Raw genomic sequence first — 19,980 nt, forward strand, 5'->3', positions numbered from 1 at the left:
GAATGGAGCTTTACAGGGGGGTGATCAGGGAGTCTATATGGGGTGATCACCACAGTCATTGATCATGCCCCTGTAAGGCTTCATTCAGACGTCCGGATGCGTTTTGCGGATCCGATCCATCTATCAGTGGATCCGTAAAAATCATGCGGACATCTGAATGGAGCTTTACAGGGGGTTGATCAATGACAGGGGGGTAATCAATGACAGGGGGGTGATCAGGGAGTCTATATGGGGTGATCACCACAGTCATTGATCACGCCCCTGTAAGGCTTCATTCAGATGTCCGGATGCGTTTTGCGGATTCCGATCCATCTATCAGTGGATCCGTAAAAATCATGCGGACATCTGAATGGAGCTTTACAGGGGGGTAATCAATGACAGGGGGGTGATCAGGGAGTCTATATGGGGTGATCACCACAGTCATTGATCACGCCCCTGTATGGCTTCATTCAGACGTCCGGATGCGTTTTTGCGGATCGATCCATCTATCAGTGGATCCGTAAAAATCATGCGGACGTCTGAATGGAGCTTTACAGGGGGGGTAATCAATGACAGGGGGGGTAATCAATGACAGGGGGGTGATCAGGGAGTCTATATGGGGTGATCAGGGGCTAATAAGGGTTAATAAGTGACGGGGGGGGGTGTAGTGTAGTGTAGTGGTGCTTGGTGCTACTTTACTGAGCTACCTGTGTCCTCTGGTGGTCGATCCAAACAAAGGGGACCACCAGAGGACCAGGTAGCAGGTATATTAGACGCTGTTATCAAAACAGCGTCTAATATACCTGTTAGGGGTTAAAAAAAAAACACATCTCCAGCCTGCCAGCGAACGATGGCCGCTGGCAGGCTGGAGATCAACTCTCTTACCTTCCGTTCCTGTGAGCGCGCGCGCCTGTGTGCGCGCGTTCACAGGAAATCTCGGATCACGCGAGATGACGCCTATTGGCGTTAGTGTGACCTGGGAGCGCCGCAGAAATGACGCCTTTCGGCGTTAGCGTGACGGTAAGTGGTTAAAGAGCCTATAACCACTTCATATAATAAATAATAAATAATAAAGTGCTACTATCAAAAACACAAAATTAAAGGTGATGTATAGAAATAAATAGTGAGATTAAAGTGCAAGTGTAAGGTGATGATAAAGTGGCATGCAGTGACCAAAATGAATATATATATTAATAAAACACCCAATCGTCATACGGTTCAAGGGCACATATATCTCATAATTCTATATAGAACAACAGATTAGAACAAATCCCCAATTAAAATAGCAGCAGATAATCCCCCCAATTAGATATCCAAAACAAACTCCCTAAATAACTGAGGAAATCTCCAACAATCATCTCTTGTCCGTATTCCTGTATCCCCTTCCAAAGTTCGGGTATATGTATAACATACTACGTATACGTAGTCAGCAGGTACTAAACACCATATGTGTATAACCTGTTAAAAAATAAATAAAAAACAGTATTATTATATTGTTCTAATATTTCCTGCTTTTGCAGCATTTGTGTTCCCCCTGTACTAGGATCAGGCATACCCTCTGTCTGACAAATGAGCTGCTTGTCGTAGCGCTTGTCTGCATTGCTGCTGCTAATATTATCATTCTTTTATGTCTTTTGTAATGTCAATTACTTAATAAAAATTTGCGACTATCTTATATGTGTGTCCCTTTGTTTATTTGGTGTTGAGACGCATTGAAATGAATCACGCATCGCACCCGCACGGAAAACTCACTCGTGTAAAAGCGGCCTTAATGGAACAATAGAAAATCTCAGAGAAAAAGTCACTTTCTTACCAGTCACAGCACGTCATGGCCGCTGACTGCTATAAGCAACAATCATACATGTTATTATCAGTCAGGCGTCAATCTTTCATTAGCAGTTTTTTTGCTTTCAGGCCTTTGTGTTCCTGTATCTGAACCCAGCAGAAAGATTCTCCCCAGTGATGTTTGCAAAGACAGGTGTGTCAGTCCAAGATAAGAGCTTTGTGTCAAAATTCAGGAAGTAATTCTGTGTGATCCAGACAACTGAAAGCCTCAGCTTACCACATGTACTATTGGTATAAATTGCATTTAATTTTGAAATGTTCTTGTAGATTGTGGGTAATTTATAGGATATATGCTGTACTGTAAAATACATATTTATATAATAAACTTTATTAGCTTTTTCCAGTGTTTATAAAATATAAAACATTTTAATATCATTACCATTATTATTATATCCAGTTTGGCGCGTTTGGCCCTTTTCCAAGATGGCTGTGACCATCATTACTGGGATATGCGCATGTGTGGGACCTGGCCTCTTCCCCCACCGCTTTGGCGCACACTGGGGGAGAGGCCAGGTCTCTGGATGCCGTGGGTACCGGGCAATGTGGTGAAAATCATGTGCATGCACTCAATAGAATACACAGTAAGTAGTTCTCTAATGATGTTCAGCTGTAATGGGGCATTATAAACCTGCCCTACAACACTGATCCAGCAACCCCCCGAAGAAGCAGTGTGTGACTTTTATGGCAGCCCAGGAGGAGCCAGAATAGAGGATGGGAGTGATAGTGCCTCTGACTGTTAATCAATTACAGTGGCATTCCTCACACTTTTGCTTTCTAGGGATGTACAGTGGAAATAGGGTGCACCCTTTCTTCCCCCAGGGTACATCCTGATGTTGGGGCTCCCAACTTATAGTAGTCGGGGTCCTGTGATGTTGGGTGTTTGTATGGGTGCAAGGCAGGATGTGTAGAGTGCAATGGCCAGAGTATGGTGCAGGAGTCAGTAACCAGGCCAGGTGTGGAAGAATAAACATCTCTTTACTTAAGTGAATGATGGCTGTATGTCTTAGAGTATCTTAGAGATACAACTACCCAGGTTGTGTCCAGTGTGAAGGGTATCTTAACAGTGTACCTCACTGCAGTAAAGTCAGCTTTTTTGTAGCAGGCTACCTTACTGACTCTAGTGCTGGTCCATGCAGACTCGAGGTTCCTCCTTTGTCTTGCTCCTTCTCTCTTTCTGTAGATCATGCAGAGATCGGTGAGACTCTGTAGCTTTATGGGCCTAAGCAGAGGAGCACAAGTCACAGCTTCCTCTCCCTATCACTGACTAGACTAGAGCTAGGGGTGGGGCCCAGTCCACAGCAAACCCTGGCTGTGCCATCCATACATGGGTATAATGGGATCAATACATAGCATGACATAACATTACATTACATAAAAAAATTAAGAATCTTCTCTGGAGTACTGCACTTTCACGAGGCATCTGATGGGGACAGGTTCTTTGATATATGAGATACATCTTTGGTGGGTAGTTGTGCTCAGCATAGTGTTGATTGGTATATTTATAATATTGGTGTCTTATTTTTCAGTGATTACTACCTCATGTGCATTCTTATGCATTTTTATGTAGTGACATCATGTTAGGTCTATACCACACTGACTAATTTGTTTTGCTTTGTTTTTAATGGGTGTTTTTATGATATTTTGTACAGCTGTGTAATTCATACCGGTTGTATGTAATTGATAAATTTTTACTTTTTTTACTCATGTGGGTCAGTATTTTTTTATAAGCAGATGGTGCATACATAAAGGAGATATGTAGGTTCAAACATTAAACATTGCCCTCATCTAAGGGCCCTGGACCACATATCTGATATATAAAGCTGAGTGTATGTGTGTATGTATGTCCGCTTAAAGCAATCCACACTGTCGCATTTACAATCATGACATTTTGCACAGCGCCTCCTGTGATCGGCGGTGAGGGAAAACATAGACTATGTTTTGAGTGGAAATATTCACCCCACGCTTTCCAATTATTTGCCAAAAAATACGCTTAGTAACCTAACCGCCAAACTACAGGAGCCGTCTGTTGGCTGTTGTGGCAGTTAGCCTGGATATTCATCAGGTTGCATATAATAACCAATCAAGCTCAGCTTCTATTTTGCTACAGGTTATTAATATGAGCTCTGATTGGTTGCTATAGGCAATGAAGGACATTTTAGAATAAGACAGTTTATGTGTGAGTTAATATGATTTTGATTGCGAGCTTAGCCAACGTTGTTGTAGAGGGTGATGTAACTCACATGACCTTAAGTGTATACTAAATTCTGTGGGGTTTTATATACTGTCAATTAAAGATAATAATGCCCCATAGAAAAGGAATTTGATCTTTTATATATATAAAAATGAATTTCCAGACTGTCTGTCTGTTCTTTAATCATGGCCAAACGACTGGACCGATCTGCACCAAATTTGGCATATAAGTACATCAGGTGTACGTGAAGGTTTTAGACCAGGTCTTATCTCTCTAGGACATACAGTTCCTGAGATATTCCCAAAAAATCAAAATATGGCACCATCACATGACCTTTATCCGCCAATAGAAGCTCGCAGTCCCAGGTTTCCATAACAACCCAGCCATTTTTCTTCACTGCTGTAGGTCACCTTTAAGGGCTCTTTCACACCAGCGGATGCCGTGCGGTAATTCCGCTGCGTGAAAGAGAGCCAAGCCCGACAGCAGAGACACGGAGCATTAACATGATAATAATGCTCTTTGCCTCTCTGTGATCTTTTTACTACAAATCATGGTGACAACTTTATCTCACTGATTTTGTAGTAAAAAGGTCACAGAGAGGCACGGAGCATTATCAATCATGTTAATGATCCGTGTCTCTGCTGTCCAAGAACGGGGGCTTTGCTCTATTTCACGCAGGCAGATTACCCGCACGGCATCCGCTCGTGTGAAAGAGCCCTAATGGGCAGGGCGCTGTGGATGACGCTGTTAAGAGGAGCGGAGAGTTGCTGTGGAGGTCACAGTCAGGGGGGAGGCTGCTGTGGAAGTTACAGTTAAGGGGACAGTCCGCTATGGAGGTCAGTGTAAGGGGGTGGGGTGCTGTAGAGGTCACTGTTAAAGGGCAGGTGTTGTAGAGGTCACATTTAAGGGAACGGAGCGCAGGGGAGGTCACTGTTAAGGGGGCGGGTTACTTAGGGAAATAACTGTTAGGCCCCTTTCACACGAGCGAGTTTTCCGCGCGGGTGCAATGCGTGACGTGAAAGCATAGCACCCGCACTGAATTCTGACCCATTTATTTCAATGGGTCTGTGTACATGAGCATTGTTTTTCAACGCATCAGTTCTGCCGTTGCGTGAAAATCGCAGCATGTTCTATATTCTGCGTTTTTCACGCAGCCCTGGCTCCATAGAAGTGAATGGGGCTGCGTGAGAAAACGCATTACATCTGCAAGCAAGTGCGGGGTTGCGATGCGTTTTTCACTGATGGCTGCTAAGAGATGTTGTTTGTAAAACCTTCCGTTTTTTTTATCACACGCGTGAAAAACGCATAAAAACGCATTGCACCCGTGCGGAAAAACTGAACAACTGAACACAATCGCAGACAAAACTGACTGAACTTGCTTGCAAAATGGTTGCGAGTTTTCCTGAACGCACCCTGAACGCATCCGGACCTAATCTGTCACGCTCGTGTGAAAGAGGCCTTAAAAGGGGTGGGTGCTGTGGAGGTTACTGTTAAAGGGGCAGGCACTGTGGATGTCACTGTTAAGGCATTGGGGTACTGTAAGTGCCCCCTTTCACACGGGCGAGTATTCCGCGCTGATGCGATGCATGAGTTGAACGCATTGCACCCGCACTGAATACGACCATTCAATTCTATGGGGCTGTGCACATGAGCGGTGATTTTCACGCATCACTTGTGCGTTGCGTGAAATCGCAGCATGCTCTATATTCTTCTCAGAAGTTCGGGCTTGGGATCGGTGTTCTGTAGATTGTATTATTTTCCTTATAACATGGTTATAAGGGAAAATAATAGCATTCTGAATACAGAATGCATAGTACAATAGAGCTGGAGGGGTTAAAAAAAATAATAAATAATTTAACTCACCTTAGTCCACTTGATCGCGCTGCCCGGGTTCTCGTCTGTCTCCTTTGTTGAACAGGACCTGTGGTGAGCATTCATTACAGGAACAGTACCTGTGGTGACTTCACTCCGGTCAACACATGATCCATCACATGATCTTTTACCATGGTGATGGATCATGTGATGACCGGAGTCATGTTATAAGGGAACCATGTTATAAGGGAAAAATAATACAAAATACAGAACACCGATCCCAAGCCCGAACTTCTGGGAAGAAGTTCGGGTTTGGGTACCAAACACGCGTGATTTTTCTCACGCGAGTGCAAAACGCATTACAATGTTTTGCACTCGCGCGGAAAAATCGCGCGTGTTCCCGCAACGCACCCGCACATTTTCCCACAACGCCCGTGTGAAAGGGGCCTAAAGGTCACGGTTAAGGGAGCGGGGTACTGTGGAGGTCACTGTTAAGAAAGCGGGGCGCTGTGGAGGTCTCTGTTAAGGGGGAAGGGAACAGTGGAAGTCACTGTTAGGCCCCTTTCACATGAGCGAGTTTAACGTGCGGGTGCAATGCGTGACGTGAACGCATAGCACCCGCACTGAATCCTGACCCATTTATTTCAATGGCTCTGTGTACATGAGCGTTGTTTTTCACGCATCAGTTCTGCGTTGCGTGAAAATCGCAGCATGTTTTATATTCTGCGTTTTTCACGCAGCCCTGGCTCCATAGAAGTGAATGGGGCTGCGTGAAAAACGCATTGCATCCGCAAGCAAGTGCGGGTGCGATGCGTTTTTCACTGGTTGCTAAGAGATGTTTGTAAACCTTCAGTTTTTTATCACGCGTTCGAAAAACACATCAAAACGCATTGCACCCGCGCGGAAAAAACTGAACAACTGAACGCAATCGCATACAAAACTGACTGAACTTGCTTGCAAAATAGTGCGAGTTTCACTGAACGCACCCTGAACGCATCCGGACCTAATCCTTCACGCTCGTGTGAAAGAGGCCTTAAGGGGGCGGGATGCTGTGGAGGTCACTGTTAGGCCCCTTTCACACGAGCGAGTATTCCGCGCGGATGCAATGCGGGAGGTGAACGCATTGCACCCGTACTGAATACTGACCCATTCATTTCTATGGGGCTGTGCACACGAGCGGTGATTTTCACGCATCACTTGTGCGTTGCGTGAAAATCGCAGCATGCTCCTCTTTGTGCGTTTTTTCACGCAACGCAGGCCCCATAGAAGTGAATGGGGTTGCGTGAAAATCACAAGCATCCGCAAGCAAGTGCGGATGCGGTGCGATTTTCACACACGGTTGCTAGGAGACGATCGGGATGGAGACCCGATCATTATTATTTTCCCTTATAACATGGTTATAAGGGAAAATAATAGCATTCTGAATACAGAATGCATAGTAAGGCTACTTTCACACCTGCGTTTAGGTCGGATCCGTCTGGTATGTGCCTAGACGGATCCGCACCTATAATGCAAACGTTTAGATCCGTTCAGAACGGATCCGTTTGCATTACCATGAACAAAAAAAAAAAATAATAATAATTTTTTTTTTTTTTTTTGTTCATAAGTCTGGACGGATCCGTTTGCCTCCGCACGGCCAGGCGGACACCTGAACCCTGCAAGCTGCGTTCAGGTGTCCGCCTGCTGAGCGGAGCGGAGGACAAACGGAGCCAGACTGATACATTCTGAGCGGATCCGCATCCATTCAGAATGCATTAGGGCTGGACGGATCCGTTCGGGGCCGCTTGTGAGCCCCTTCAAACGGAACTCACAAGCGGAGCCCCGAACGCTAGTGTGAAAGTAGCCTAAAACAGCGCTGGAGGGGTTAAAAAAATAATAATAATAATTTAACTCACCTTAATCCACTTGCTCGCGTAGCCCGGCATCTCCTTGTGTCTCCTTTGTTGAAGGACCTATGGTGAGCATTAAATACAGTTACAGGACCTTTGATGACGTCACTCCGGTCATCACATGGTACGTCACATGATCTTTTAGGCTTATTGCACACGACAGTATATTTTCACGGTCCGCAAAACGGGGTCCCGTTTTTCCGTGATCCGTGACCGTTTTTTCGTCCGTGGGTCTTCCTTGATTTTTGAGGATCCACGGACATGAAAAAAAAAGTCGTTTTGGTGTCCGCCTGGCCGTGCGGAGCCAAACGGATCCGTCCTGAATTACAATGCAAGTCAATGGGGACGGATCCGTTTGACGTTGACACAATATGGTGCCATTTCAAACGGATCTGTCCCTATTGACTTTCAATGTAAAGTCTGGAGTCCCTTTTATTACCATCGGATCGAGTTTTCTCCAATCCGATGGTATATTTTAACTTGAAGCGTCCCCAACACCTGGGAACGCCTCTATGTTAGAATATACTGTCGGATATGAGTTAGATCGTGAAACCTCATTTCCGACAGTATATTCTAACACAGAGGCGTTCCCATGGTGATGGGACGCTTCTAGTTAGAATATACTACAAACTGTGTACATGACTGCCCCCTGCTGCCTAGCAGCATCCGATCTCTTACAGGGGGCCGTGATCAGCACAATTAACCCCTCAGGTGCCGCACCTGAAGGGGTTAATTGTACTATCATATCCCCCTGTAAGAGATCAGGGCTGCCAGGCAGCAGGGGGCAGACCCCCCCCCTCCCAGTTTGAATATCATTGGTGGCCAGTGCGGCCCCCCCCCCTTCCCTCCCTCTATTGTAATAATTCGTTGGTGGCACAGTGTGCGCCCCCCCCCCCTCCTCCCCCTATTGTAATAATTCGTTGGTGGCACAGTGTGCGCCCCCCCCCTCCTCCCTCTATTGTAATATTTGTTGGTGGCACAGTGTGCGCCCCCCCCCCTTCCTTCCCTCTATTGTAATAAATCGTGGTGGCACAGTGTGCGCCCCCATCGGCCCCCCCCCTCCCCTCTATAGCATTAACAACATTGGTGGCCAGTGTGCGGCCTCCCATCTCCCCCCCCCCGATCATTGGTTGCAGCGGGTTACTAGCAATAGTACAATAGTAAAAGATTCATACTTACCTGGGAGCTGCGATGTCTGTGTCCGGCCGGGAGCTCCTCCTACTGGTAAGTGACAGTTCATTTAGCAATGCGCCGCACAGACCTGTCACTTACCAGTAGGTGGAGCTCCCGGCCGGACACGAACATCGCAGCAGCCACCAGCAGGTAAGTATGAATCTTCTACTATTGTACTATTGCTAAGTAACCATGGCAACCAGGACTGTAGTAGCGTCCTGGTTGCCATGGTTACCGATCGGAGCCCCAGCGATTAAACTGGGACTCAGATCGGAACTCCGCTGCCACCAATGATGGGGGGGGAAGGAGATGGGAGGCCGCACACTGGCCACCAATGTTGTTAATGCTATAGAGGGAGGGGGGCCGATGGGGGGCGCACACTGTGCCACCAACGAATTATTACAATAGAGGGAGGGAGGGGGGGGGGGCGCACACTGTGCCGACCAACGAATAATTACAATAGAGGGAGGGGGGGGCCGCACTGGCCACCAACCTATTATTACAATAGAGGGGGGGGGGCGCACTGGCCACCAATGATATTCAAACTGGGGAGGGGGAGGGTCTGCCCCCCTGCTGCCTGGCAGCCCTGATCTCTTACAGGGGGATATGATAGTACAATTAACCCCTTCAGTGCCGCACCTGAAGGGTTAATTGTGCTGATCACGGCCCCCTGTAAGAGATCGGGTGCTGCCAGGCAGCAGGGGCAGTCTTGTACACAGTTTGTAGTGTATTCTAACTAGAAGCGTCCCCATCACATGGGGACGCCTCTGTGTTAGAATTACTGTCGGTTCTGAGTTTTCACGAAGTGAAAACTCAGCTATGAAAAAGCTTTTATGCAGTCGGATCTTCGGATCCGTCTGTATAAAAAGTAACCTACGGCCACGGATCACGGATCTGTGTGCATCCGTGTTCTTTCACGGACCCATTGACTTGAATGGGTCCGTGAACCGTTGGCCGTGAAAAAAATAGGACAGGTCATATTTTTTTCACGGCCAGGAAACACGGATCTCGGATGCGGCTGCAAAACGGTGCATTTTCCGTTTTTTCCACGGACCCATTGAAAGTCAATGGGTCCGCAAAAAAAAACGGAAAACGGCACAACGGCGACGGGTGCACACAACGGTCGTGTGAAAGAGGCCTTACCATGGTGATTCACCATGGTAAAAGATCATGTGACGTACCATGTGATGACCGGAGTGACGCCATCAAAGGTCCTTTACCCAGGTCCTAAAGAAAAGAATACAGAAGCAGATGCCGGCTGCGCTATCAAGTGGATTAAGGTGAGTTAAACATTTTTTTATTTTATTTTTAACCCCTCCAGCGCTGTTTTACTATGCATTCTGTATTCAGAATGCTATTATTTTCCCTTATAACCATGTTATAAGGGAAAATAATACAATCTACAGAACACCGATCCCAAGCCTGAACCTCTGTGAAGAAGTTCGGGTTTGGGTACCAAACATGCGCGATTTTTCTCACGCGAGTGTAAAACGCATTACAATGTTTTGCACTCGCGCGGAAAAATCGCGCGTGTTCCCGCAACGCACCCGCACCATTTTTCCCGCACTGTCCGAGTGACTCCGCCTTAAGGGCTGGCTGGTACTGTGAAGGTCACTGTTCAAGGGGCAGAGCTGTGGAGGTCACTGTTAAGGGGGTGGAGTGTAGTTAAAGGGGCGGGGAAGTGTGAGGGGGTCACTGTTAAGGGGCGTGGTGCTGTGGAGGTCACAGTTAAGGGAGTGGGGTGCTGTGGAGGTCAACGTTAAGGGGCAGGGCCCTGTGGATGTCACTGTTAAGAGGTAGATTGCTGTGGAGGTCACTGTTAAAGAGGCAGGCACTGTGGAGGTTACTGTTAAGGGGCAGGGGACTGTGGAAGTCACAATTAAAGGGGCAGCTGTTGTGGAGGTCTCTTAAGGGGCAGGAAACAGTGAAAGTCACTGTTAAGGGAGCGGGATGCTGTGGAGGTCACTGTTAAAGGGATGCGGTACTGTGGAGGTCACTGTTAAGGGGATGGGGTACTGTGTCAATGTTAACCACCTCCGGACCGCTGTACGCACAGACGCGTCCTGGAGGTGGTTGATTCATTCCTCCTGGACGCGCCGGCGCGTCCTCTCGCGAGACGCGAGATTTCCTGTGAACGCGCGCACACAGGCGCGCGCGCTCACAGGAACGGAAGGTAAGAGAGTTGATCTCCAGCCTGCCAGCGGCGATCGTTCGCTGGCAGGCTGGAGATGTGTTTTTTTTTTAACCCCTAACAGGTATATTAGACGCTGTTTTGATAACAGCGTCTAATATACCTGCTACCTGGTCCTCTGGTGGTCCCCTTTGTTTGGATCGACCACCAGAGGACACAAGGTAGCTCAGTAAAGTAGCACCAAGCACCACTACACTACACTACACCCCCCCCCCCGTCACTTATTTACCCCTTATTAGCCCCTGATCACCCATATAGACTCCCTGATCACCCCCTGTCATTGATTACCCCCCTGTCATTGAGCACCCCCCTGTCATTGATCACCCCCCTGTAAAGCTCCATTCAGACGTCCGCATGATTTTTACGGATCCACTGATAGATGGATCGGATCCGCAAAACGCATCCGGACGTCTGAATGAAGCCTTACAGGGGCGTGATCAATGACTGTGGTGATCACCCCATATAGACTCCCTGATCACCCCCCCTGTAAAGCTCCATTCAGATGTCCGCATGATTTTTACGGATGCACTGATAGATGGATCGGATCCGCAAAACGCATCCGGACGTCTGAATGAAGCCTTACAGGGGCATGATCAATGACTGTGGTGATCACCCCATATAGACTCCCTGATCACCCCCCTGTCATTGATTACCCCCCTGTCATTGATCACCCCCCTGTAAAGCTCCATTCAGATGTCCGCATGATTTTTACGGATCCACTGATAGATGGATCGGATCCGCAAAACGCGTCCGGACGTCTGAATGAAGCCTTACAGGGGCATGATCAATGACTGTGGTGATCACCCCATATAGACTCCCTGATCACCCCCCTGTAAAGCTCCATTCAGATGTCCGCATGATTTTTACGGATGCACTGATAGATGGATCGGATCCGCAAAACGCATACGGACGTCTGAATGAAGCCTTACAGGGGCATGATCAATGACTGTGGTTATCACCCCATATAGACTCCCCTGATCACCCCCCTGTCATTGATTACAACCCTGTCATTGATCAACCCCCTGTAAAGCTCCATGCAGATGTCCGCCTGATTTTTACGGATGCACTGATAGATGGATCGGATCCGCAAAACGCATCCGGACGTCTGAATGAAGCCTTACAGGGGCATGATCAATTGACTGTGGTTATCACCCCATATAGACTCCTGATCACCCCCCTGTCATTGATTACCCCCCTGTCATTGATCAACCCCCTGTAAGCTCCATTCAGATGTCCGCATGATTTTTACGGATGCACTGATAGATGGATCGGATCCGCAAAACGCATCCGGACGTCTGAATGAAGCCTTACAGGGGCATGATCAATGACTGTGGTGATCACCCCATATAGACTCCCTGATCACCCCCCTGTCATTGATTACCCCCCTGTAAAGCTCCATTCAGACGTCCGCATGATTTTTACGGATCCACTGATAGATGGATCGGATCCGCAAAACGCATCCGGACGTCTGAATGAAGCCTTACACGGGCGTGATCAATGACTGTGGTTATCACCCCATATAGACTCCCTGATTACACCCCTGTCATTGATCACACCCCTGTCATTGATCACCCCCCTGTCATTGATCACCCCCCTGTCATTGATCACCCCCCCTGTCATTGATCACCCCTCTGTAAGGCTCCATTCAGACATTTTTTTGCCCAAGTTAGCGGAATTATTATTATTTTTTCTTACAAAGTCTCATATTCCACTAACTTGTGTCAAAAAATAAAATCTCACATGAACTCACCATACCCCTCACGGAATCCAAATGCATTGGATATTCCAGACTTCTTCCACGCTTTAGGTCCCCTAGAAATGCCAGGGCAGTATAAATACCCCACATGTGACCCCATTTCGGAAAGAAGACACCCCCAGGTATTCCGTGAGGGGATATTGAGTCCATGAAAGATTGAAATTTTTGTCCCAAGTTAGCGGAACGGGGGACTTGTGAGAAAAAAATTAAAAATATCAATTTCCGCTAACTTGTGCCAAAAAAAAAAAATTTCTATGAACTTCGCCATGCCCCTCATTGAATACCTTGGGGTGTCTTCTTTCCAAATGGGGTCACATGTGGGGTATTTATACTGCCCTGGCATTCTAGGGGCCCCAAAGCGTGAGAAGAAGTCTGGTATCCAAATGTCTAAAAATGCCCTCCTAAAACGAATTTGGGCACCTTTGCGCATCTAGGCTGCAAAAAAGTGTCACACATCTGTATCGCCGTACTCAGGAGAAGTTGGGAAATGTGTTTTGGGGTGTCATTTTACATATACCCATGCTGGGTGAGAGAAAATATCTTGGTCAAATGCCAACTTTGTATAAAAAAATGGGAAAAGTTGTCTTTTGTCAAGATATTTCTCTCACCCAGCAAGGTATATGTAAAATGACACCCCAAAACACATTCCCCAACTTCTCCTGAATACGGCGATACCACATGTGTGACACTTTTTTTGCAGCCTAGGTGGGCAAAGGGGCCCACATTCCAAAGAGCACCTTTAGGATTTCACAGGTCATTTACCTACTTACCACACATTAGAGGCCCCTGGAAAATGCCAGGGCAGTATAACTACCCCACAAGTGACCCCATTTTGGAAAGAAGACACCCCAAGGTATTCCGTGAGGGCATGGCGAGTTCCTAGAATTTTTATTTTTTGTCACAAGTTAGTGGAAAATGATGATTTCTTTTTTTTTTTTTTTTCATACAAAGTCTCATATTCCACTAACTTGTGACAAAAAATAAAAACTTCCATGAACTCACTATGCCCATCAGCGAATACCTTGGGGTCTCTTCTTTCCAAAATGGGTCACTTGTGGGGTGGTTATACTGCCCTGGCATTCTAGGGGCCCAAATGTGTGGTAAGGAGTTTGAAATCAAATTCTGTAAAAAATTACCTGTGAAATCCGAAAGGTGCTCTTTGGAATATGGGCCCCTTTGCCCACCTAGGCTGCGAAAAAGTGTCACACATCTGGTATCTCCGTACTCAGGAGAAGTTGGGGAATGTGTTTTGGGGTGTCATTTACATATACCCATGCTGGGTGAGAGAAATATTTTGGCAAAAGACAACTTTTCCCATTTTTTTATACAAAGTTGGCATTTGACCAAGATATTTATCTCACCCAGCATGGGTATATGTAAAAAGACACCCCAAAACACATTCCTCAACTTCTCCTGAGTACGGAGATACCAGCTGTGTGACACTTTTTTGCAGCCTAGGTGGGCAAAGGGGCCCATATTCCAAAGAGCACCTTTCGGATTTCACAGGTCATTTTTTACAGAATTTGATTTAAAACTCCTTACCACACATTTGGGGCCCCTAGAATGCCAGGGCAGTATAACTACCCCACAAGTGACCCCATTTTGGAAAGAAGAGACCCCAAGGTATTCGCTGATGGGCATAGTGAGTTCATGGAAGTTTTTATTTTTTGTCACAAGTTAGTGGAATATGAGACTTTGTATGAAAAAAATAAATAAAAAAAAATCATCATTTTCCACTAACTTGTGACAAAAAATAAAAAATTCTAGGAACTTGCCATGCCCCTCACGGAATACCTGGGGTGTCTTCTTCTAAAATGGGGTCACTTGTGGGGTAGTTATACTGCCCTGGCATTCTAGGGGCCCAAATGTGTGGTAAGGAGTTTGAAATCAAATTCTGTAAAAAATGACCTGTGAAATCCGAAAGGTGCTCTTTGGAATATGGGCCCCTTTGCCCACCTAGGCTGCAAAAAAGTGTCACACATCTGTTATCTCCGTACTCAGGAGAAGTTGGGAATGTGTTTTGGGGTGTCATTTTACATATACCCATGCTGGGTGAGAGAAATATCTTGGCAAAAGACAACTTTTCCCATTTTTTTATACAAAGTTGGCATTTGACCAAGATATTTCTCTCACCCAGCATGGGTATATATAAAATGACACCCCAAAACACATTCCCCAACTTCTCCTGAGTACGGAGATACCAGATGTGTGACACTTTTTTGCAGCCTAGGTGGGCAAAGGGGCCCATATCCAAAGAGCACCTTTCGGATTTCACAGGTCATTTTTTACAGAATTTGATTTCAAACTCCTTACCACACATTTGGGCCCCTAGAATGCCAGGGCAGTATAACTACCCCACAAGTGACCCCATTTTGGAAAGAAGAGACCCCAAGGTATTTCGTGATGGGCATAGTGAGTTCATAGAAGTTTTTATTTTTTGTCACAAGTTAGTGGAATATGAGACTTTGTAAGAAAGGAAAAAAAAAATCATCATTTTCCACTAACTTGTGACAAAAAATAAAAAGTTCTATGAACTCACTATGCCCATCAGCGAATACCTTAGGGTGTCTACTTTCCGAAATGGGTCATTTGTGGGTATTTGTACTGTCTGGGCATTGTAGAACCTCAGGAAACATGACAGGTGCTCAGAAAGTCAGAGCTGCTTCAAAAAGCGGAAATTCACATTTTTGTACCATAGTTTTGTAAACGCTATAACTTTTACCCAAACCATTTTTTTTTTTACCCAAACATTTTTTTTTTATCAAAGACATGTAGAACAATAAATTTAGAGCAAAATTTATATATGGATGTCGTTTTTTTTGCAAAATTTTACAACTGAAAGTGAAAAATGTCATTTTTTTGCAAAAAAATCGTTAATTTCGATTAATAACAAAAAAAGTAAAAATGTCAGCAGCAATGAAATACCACCAAATGAAAGCTCTATTAGTGAGAAGAAAAGGAGGTAAAATTCATTTGGGTGGTAAGTTGCATGACCGAGCAATAAACGGTGAAAGTAGTGTAGGTCAGAAGTGTAAAAAGTGCCTGGTCTTTCAGGGTGTTTAAGCACTGGGGGCTGAGGTGGTTAAAGGGGCAGTGCTGTAGCTGGGCTAAGTGCAGTTAAAGGGACATTATGAGGGGGTCACTGTTAAGAGGGTGGGGAGCTGTGGAGGTCACAGTTAAGGGGGTGGGGTGCTGTGGAGGTCAACGTTAAGGGGACAGGGCCCTGCGGAGGTCACTGTTTAGGGGTAGACCACTGTGGAGGGTCACTGTTGAGGCGGTCCGCTGTAAAAGTCTTTGTTAGGGGGCAGGTGGGATGCTGTGGAGTTCATATTTTAAGGGGGCGGGGCACTGTGGGGAGGTCAGTATTAAGGGATGAGCTGCTGCAGAGGTCACTGTTATGGGGGACACTGTGGATATCTTTTGACAACACACACAAACATTAAATGAAATAGTGGAAATATACCTGTGCGAAGCCGGGGCATCCTGCTAGTATAGTCTATTATCAAAAGTTCCTCTTAAAGGGAACCTGTCACCTGTACTATGCTGCCCTCACTGAGAGCAGCATAGTATAGTGACAAAACTGCTGATTTCAGTGGTCTGTCACTTTTGATCTGGCAGTCAGTACTTTTACAGTACTGACATGCTGAACCTCTGAGCCTTATTAAGGACTCATCTCTCGCTTTGCTGGCATACGCTGTGAGGTTCAGCATGTCAGTACTGTAAAAGTACTGACTGCCAGATCAAAAGTGACAGACCAGTGAAAAGTGAAATCAGCTGTACTGTCAACATACTATGCTGCCCTCAATGAGGAGAGCATAACAGAGATGACAGGTTCCCTTTAACCTTAAAGGGGTTGTCTCACCTCCTCACTTTTGCGCTTGAGGTCAGGACTTTTGGCTCTCTAGGGGGTGGTGCCTGCAAGTATGACTGGCACCACAGGCAAGGGGCACTGAGAAACTGTAATCCCGCCTCTTTATTGTGCAGTCCTGAGGCTGCTAGTGATTTAGTAACAGCCTTGGAGGAGATAGGAGGTGGCCGGGAGTGCAACATCTGATAAAGGAGATAGGAGGTGGCTGGGGATGGGAGCTACTGCGGATGTGTGCAAGTCTATGCACACTCCCTCCCGTATCCCGGCCACCAGAAAGGCCAGTGTTCTCTCTGTTCATTGCGCTTGTGCGGCCACCGCTGCTGCATTTTAGTGGTGGCCATAGCCCCTAGAAACGAGCATGGTGTAAAATGAAGCAAAACTGAAGATACCAAGGACAGGAGCCATCATTGAAAAATAAAGTTAATTAGTAAGTGACTTATATTAGCGTTTTACACTTCATAAAAGTCATGTGGTGTGGTGAGACGACCCCTTTAGGTCAGAAAACAATCTTTAGTATTGGATACCTGGTGCTCCTCCATTATCAGTGATTCCAGTCCTTTAAGGACTTATTCCTATCTAGTGATGGCATTCTTACATTTATTTTGGACTGTGCCAATAGCAGCTAGGTGTGTAGAAATCCACTTTATCAGAATTATTCTCCTGCTTTCCGTGAGTTTTAATTATAGAAACACAGAGGCTGTGACCACATTTATTAATGTGATTGCGTCTAGACCTTGTCAAATGCGCTAACATTTGGGGCAATTGGGTACATCTAGATTCAGAAAAATCCACTGCACCGGCTCACCAAGGAGGATTTACACATAGGAGAATATCCGACCTGGAAAGGGACCAGTCTAAGGTAACTTTCACACTAGCGTTAAAGTTTTCCGGTATTGAGTTCCGTCACAGGGGCTCAATACTGGAAAAAAACGCTTCAGTTTTGTCCTAATGCATTCTGAATGGAAAGCATTCCGTTCAGTATGCATCAGGATGTCTTCAGTTCAGTAACTTTTATGGTATTTGGCCAGAGAAAATACAGCAGCATGCTGCCAAAATTCCAGAACAGATCCGGTTTTCCGGTGTGCGCATGCGCAGACCTTTAAAAATGTGAAAAAAATAAATACTGGATCCGTTTTTCCGGATGACACCCGAGAGACGGATCCGGTATTTCAATGCATTTGTCAAACGGATCCGGATCTGGAAACAAATGTCTCCGCTTGCACACGGATTTCCGGAACTTCCTTCCGGATTCCTCTAACGCTAGTGTGAAAGTACCCTAACATGAAACATTTTACGCCACAATGTTGCCTTAGGATTCTGTCAAAAAGTAAGCCTGTAAGCCTGACTATATCAATGTGATTCATATCTCCCTACCAGCTTCTAGTTGTCTGAAATCTCATGAATGCACCATAAATCTTTTTCTTTTCCTCTCCTGACTTGTGCAGTTAGTTGAGAAGAGTGTGCAAGATTTCAGATGTGTCAGGATGACTTGGAGCAGGCAGGAAAATATCAGTCGCATTGAGATGGGTAGGTTTGCAGCAGTGACTCGGACAGTGACTTGGACAGTGCAAGAAGATGCGTTGATTAGAAAATGACTAAAGATGACCAAATTGATTTTGTAGAATTAAAATTAAACTAAAATTTTTACAAAAATTTGGATTCTATAGAATCTGAATTTTTGGAGAGAGAGATTGGGAATACCAGAAAGGCATTCACAGCTTTTTAGGATATTTGAAGCACTTTCGATTTGGGTCAAATCGATTTGAAGCTTAACTGAATTTGATGCCCAATTTGGTAGGATTTGGTTCAAATAAACTTTCCAGAAATTTGCTTGTAACTATTCATGACCCATTTACAGTTTGTATAGAAAGGTAATATCACAATGTAATTAAAGGACAATGCTGAGACTGAGAATTTTGAAAGCCACAGAAATAGTTTTGCCTTGATGTGAACTACAGTTCTGTATCCTTTTTTTTAGATCAAATAATTAAGTTTTTGCATAATTTTAAACATATACAAACAACAAAACAGCCCCCCCCCCCCCACACACACACAATCCACAGCTGCAAAAAGCCTCTCAAATCTTATCTCCATAGGGAGAAAATTGAGCATATTTCAAGTCATGCCATATCATGTGTACAGTGCTGTAGAATTACTTACATATAGCAAATTGTGATGACAGGCTCCCTTTAAGTATTTTTAAAAACTGCACAGAATTGTATAAAATAAAAGATATATAAAGTAACCGTTTATAAGAAAAGTTATATTACTGTTTTCTAAAAGGAGACATCATTATTTGTTCCATGTATTGTTTTTCGGAGCCAGTTCTATTACAGAGATGCTGCTGGCCGGGAGTGTATGACATTATTTGCACATTGTAGTGTTATGTGGTTCTTATGTGGCTATCATATGGTACTAGTATTTGACCCTATATAGCACTGTGATGTGAGTGATATGGAACTGTTATTTTCATCCCTGCCTACTCCTGTAGTATATGGCCATTACAGTATGATGTCTGCATTGATTATTTTTTAGTTAAAGGGACTGATTTTAATTTGAGAAAACATTAGAGAAAAGCTGCTTCCCCAGACATACATGTAATAGATGCTCCATGTCTGCTTCCTCATAAACCGGTGCCTACTACAGCTACATTGGATCCTGTGTGGACGCTTCATTGCATGGATTTGTGTTAGGCGCAGCAGCCTGGTACCTCTTATCATGTCTATTTGCATCATATCAGGTTGTGCCAGATTGTAGCTTGATACTGTTGCTCTTATCGTTACTTCTGCTTTATTACACAAAATATACTGGCAATCTACCAAGCTTTTAGTGTAATAATATTCAGTAGAATGTATTCTTGTATGGCTTATAAACATTCATGAAAATAGTGCACATGGGTTGCATTAATGATGCAGGAAAAGGAGTATAAAGAATTTAATTCTCCTGTCCGCTAAGAAGGCAATTGTAAATTGTTAGCTCTTTGAAAATGCACCCGCTTTACTTTCTGTTGTGCTACAATTCTTTACCATTATGGGATGGCCAGATCTCGGCACACAGAAGCCGGAACACAAGACTAAATGGAATAAGCTCTTGAGACGTTTGAAGGAAAAGACATTTAAAATTGTTAGAAGTTTAGTGATAACCAGTGTGTCCAAAAGGGGGTGGAGCTATTATTATTATTATTGGGGGACAACTTCAGTATCTTTTTCTATCCAGTGGTGCTTTCACACAGTGTCGGACTGGGCTGGCTTGGGCCCACTTTACAGCTCACACAGT

The sequence above is a fragment of the Bufo bufo genome, chromosome 7 (assembly GCF_905171765.1).
Source record: "Bufo bufo chromosome 7, aBufBuf1.1, whole genome shotgun sequence".
NCBI lineage: Eukaryota > Metazoa > Chordata > Amphibia > Anura > Bufonidae > Bufo > Bufo bufo.